Here is a 4,786-nt window from a genome sequence, read left to right as displayed (position 1 = left end):
TCTTTTTTTTTCAATTTTTGTAGTTCTTTCAGGAAAACTTTTGTAAGAATTATGCAATTTGTTTCGAGCATCTCAGGAAACTTTTTAATCGTGGGTAAGAGAATAGTCCTTGAGCGCAGACAGATGCGGGGTTTACTTTGTAATGTGATTCACTCAGGGTCGAAGCAAGTGATTGAATCATTGAGTCACTGATTCAATCAGTACTGATTGTTTTTTGCATATTGAATGACTTGATATTGTCAGCTTCCGCATCATTAACGCAATAATTATGCTGTTATAGTAGATGATATCACACACCCTGTCTGCGTTTTCTTGCCACTTGGGTTTTGTTTTTCCTAAAGCAGGTTCATTGACACGGTGTCTCTCCATATCTGTTGTGTCTGCCGGATGATTTTGATCTCACCAGGTTTTGTTTTATTAACTCTGGCCTCTCATCTGATTGTTTGTCGTAGCCATCGACTGTATTTCTGTCTTGCTTCCATTAGCCACAGCGGGGCTGAAGACGTGCCGTGAGTCACTGTGTGTTGGCTGTCACACCGGTCTTTCTCCCACCGGCCACTGTTGGCCAAATATAGTCCGGTCCTGTGGAGAAAAGCACTATGGGATAGCTCTGGCATGAAAGAGTACGTGTTTGGGAATGCCTATAGACGTGTTTTCTCGGTGTAAAGTCGTCCTGTTGACCTCGCTCGCCATTTGGATTCTGTCCTTGTCCTCGTTTTGGCCCGTTTAAATAACGTAGCAGATGTTTTTTGTTTTCAAGTAGTCGAGGGAGTGTTGGGAACGGAGCCACTGAAGCTAGTCGGTCCCTGAGCGTGGTTCGTCCCTGGACGAGAGGGTAATTTGATCTTTTGCATTAAAAATGTGAGACTATAAAAGGACACAAAGTACTCGAGCATTCCCAGGAATCCTCCTGTGAAGTGCTGCGAGGAAACGAGGAAAAACGCTTATCACAAACACACACGTGATCAAGCTTTCCTTCAAAGTGTCATTTGGTCCAGTTTGATGTAATGTAATGAGCAAAAGAGGCTCGTTTGGATGTTTCTTTATTAATACATGTGTGATGCAGAAGTATGAGAAGGACACTGCGTTCTTACTTTCTTTTATTTCTTTCTTTTGTTGTAGTTTGTCCTTTCTTCCTTTCATTACTTAGTCCTTTCTTCATTTGTTTGATCTTGCTTTTTTCCAATCTTTTGTTGTTTTTTCAATGTTTTGTTCATGCTTGTTTGCTTTATCGCTTGCTTTATTCTCACTTTTTTTATTTTGTTCTTCCCTCCATCGGTTTGTTTGTTTTTGTGTTCTTGCTTGTTTGGTTTATCTCTTGTTTTATTCTCAGTTTTTCCATTTGTTCTTCCTTCCTTTGTTTGTCCTTTCTTGTTTTTTTTTCCTTAATCCTTTTGTATTTCATTTCTGCTCACCCTCGCTCCTTCTATCCTTTATTCTAGCTTTCCTTCCTTTCTTTCCTCAGTTTGTTTGATGTTGCTTGTTGGCTTTCTTTCTTGGTTATTTTTTAACCTTTCATATTTCCTTCCTTAATTTATTCATTATCCCTTCTGTTATTTATTGCTTTAATTTATTCATTGGTTTGTTGTTTTTTTGCTTGTTCCTTTATTCTTACTTTTTTCTATTGTTACTTAATTTTTTCCAATTGCTTTCTCTGTTCCTCTGTTCTTTTGTGCATTTTGTTCTTTCTTTCTTTCTTTCTTGCTTTCATGTCAATGAAAGTCAATCAAACTCCAAGCGAAGGGTGATTTATCTGTTGCCATTGTGTGACCTGTAGATCTGGACTGAATGTCTGAACTAGTCTGACTAAGCAAAGTCCTGAGAATTGAGCTCCGTTCACCGATTTAAGGTCATGCCATTTGATGGAAACCCTCGATTAGCCGACTCTGTAGGAGATTTAAGGCTTTATAGTGTTATAAGGCTGGGAAAGGGGAAGGTAAGCTGCTGATAAAGGGAAAGTCACTTTTTTTCTCTTCTGTTTTTTCCATTAATTCCATCTTTCTGTGCTGTAACAGTAATAAGGTGCAAACTTTTGAATAATGCTTAGGCCTTTGTGTTGTTGTGTATTTTGTAGTTAACTTAGAGCTTTAAGTATTATGTATGAAATATCCCTCAACAAACATTAGCTGCTCTGCAAGCAGGACGAGTAGTTTGTCTTCCTGGATGTACTGTGTTTGTTAATCAGGGATCACCATTATTAATACTTGGGGGTTAGTGTTAAACTTTGGTGTGAAATTCATCACACATCTTGTATGTTACAGGCATGAATAATACCTTTAATTATTACTTTTCTAAAAAGTGTGTAAAATAAATTGGTATTATATGTAAAAGGTACCAGATGCCTCTTTTTTTTTCAATTTTTGTAGTTCTTTCAGGAAAACTTTTGTAAGAATTATGCAATTTGTTTCGAGCATCTCAGGAAACTTTTTAATCGTGGGTAAGAGAATAGTCCTTGAGCGCAGACAGATGCGGGGTTTACTTTGTAATGTCAGTCTGATTCATAATAACATTAGCAGTCTGTGGTGTGCTTGGCTCCTTTGGGAAATGTGATTGATTGCAAGCTCATTTCTGTTGTTTTTCTTCCATGGATCAGTAAGGCCTGCAGAGGTCATCTGTAAACTCAAGACATGATAACTAAATATTTGTCTGGCCCTGTCAGTTCCTCTTCCCATGTTTCTCTGAAAGATCTGCAAGTTACAGCACTGTTTTTACATAATCAACCTGTTTTGTTTTGTTTTGTTACCTGAACTTATTTTTAAATGTATTTGTAGTCTTTTATTTTATTTTATTTTATTTTATTTTTTAGCATTTTATTTTATTACTATGGTAACTGTTTATTTTATTTTATTTGTTTTAAATTGATGTTTTTTTCTATTTATTAGTTACCTGAACTAATTTTTTTTTTTTTATTATACAGGATTTCCAGAGAAGACAAACTGAATTTCTCCAACTAAACTAAGTGAGAAAGAAGAATGGTGTAAACATGAAAATTGACTAGTTGCACTAAGGGACCAGAAAATAGACAACCATGTCAGGGCAACTAGCAAAAGCCTCAGCCATTTGCGGTGAACTTTTTTGTTGAAGGATGGAGGAATCCTTTCAATCTTCTGCAAATGACAAAACTCTTCTTTCCATCGCCTCCACCTCACAATGCAGCAGCTTTCTTGCCGTAACAAATTTTTTTTTTTTTTTTTTTTAGTCTTTTATTATTTATTTTATTTTATTTTTAATACCTTATTTTATGTTTTTATCATTTTATTTTTATCTTATTTTATTTGTTTTTAAATTTTATTTAAATTTATATTATTTTACAGCAAGTTTTTATTTTTTATTTTATTATTTTATTTTATTTATTTTTCTTCCAAATGAGTCTGTAGCATGTGTATTAACTGCTGCATCACAAACTCAAAATCACTTTGCTTCCTAAAATCTGGCTTTTTTTTGTTTTGTTTTCTAGTTTCACGTTTCAGAACTTCACCCCGAGGGGTGGATTTGTGTGGCTTATTTCTGACTGCGCACCATTCACACTATAATTACATGATGTTTACACAACAGGACTTTGCGATTGTTGAAAGGACATTTGGATTCAAACATAAGTATGAAGCGACATTGCGTACATTTGATTTAAATGCAGAGTAATCACCATCACTTTATATGTAAAAGCACCAAATGACCCAAAGTGTGGCTTGCAAACCCTTTATTCAGAAACGTCTAGGCTTGCTACGTAGCTAGCGGTAAAATTAGCGCTGCTGGTTGGATCCAGCTACATTGTGGAGTATGAAAGCTGTCTTGAGGCCTACGATGAGGTTCCCATTTTCATTGTGTGTTAATGTGTGTGGGAGGAAAAGGATTCAGGAGAACAGGCAGAATTACGCTGTTGCTGCTTCCCAATTACAGCGCTATTTTAGGGGCTTTTCTGTAGTCGCTGCTGTGGAATGTAAAAGGAAAGAACATATCTGATTGAAATACTCGTTTTAGATTTTAAGAAGTGTTACGTAACATTAAAAATAAACGTTTCTCATATTAATACCTAGTGATAAACTTATATATTAGCCAGGTGGATGTTTCTGAGGCCCATAACCAGCGCCATGGAGTGCCATCAAAGTATAGCGACATTTCTGACATTTCCAAAAAAACTGCGCACTTCTGATTTGAAGAGGGGGCTTTTGATTGGATGCAGGGCAGTGATTTCTGGCTGTGTTTGTTTGTGAGGGCTGTTATTGGAGCAGTGGAGCGGCCTACAGCATCTTAAGAGCATTGAGGAGCCCACGCTCGCCTGCTAATGCTCCTCAGCTCACCCTCTCCTCCCTGATCCTCTGGCTGGACTCCCAGAGTTCCCTTCTCTCTCTCTCTCTGAGTATCTCTCAACCCACTTAAAGGGAAAGTTCACGCGCACAAAAAAAGACAGTTCTGTCATTTACTCACCCTCATATTGTTTCAAAACAAGATGACCAGTTTGACTAGCTAAGGGTTCTATTCATCAAAGAATACTAAAAAATGTATTGTGGTTTTTACAAAAATATGAAGCAGCACAGCTGTTTTCAACATTCATGATAATAAAAAAAAATAGTGCTGTCAAACGATTAATCGTGATTAATCGCATCCAAAATAAACGTTTTTGTTTTCATAATATATATGTGTGTTCTGTGTATATTTATTATGTATATATAAATACACATACATACAGTATATATTTAGAAAATATTTACATGTGTATATACATTTATTTATTTATATTATTATATTTTATATGATATATAAATATATTTAATATATAAACATATAT

The sequence above is a fragment of the Sinocyclocheilus anshuiensis genome, unplaced genomic scaffold (genome assembly GCF_001515605.1).
Source record: "Sinocyclocheilus anshuiensis isolate Anshui unplaced genomic scaffold, SAMN03320099.WGS_v1.1 scaffold2333, whole genome shotgun sequence".
Taxonomy (NCBI): Eukaryota; Metazoa; Chordata; class Actinopteri; order Cypriniformes; family Cyprinidae; genus Sinocyclocheilus; species Sinocyclocheilus anshuiensis.
The sequence above is the reverse complement of the archived record's forward strand: the minus strand, read 5'-3'. Positions refer to the sequence as shown.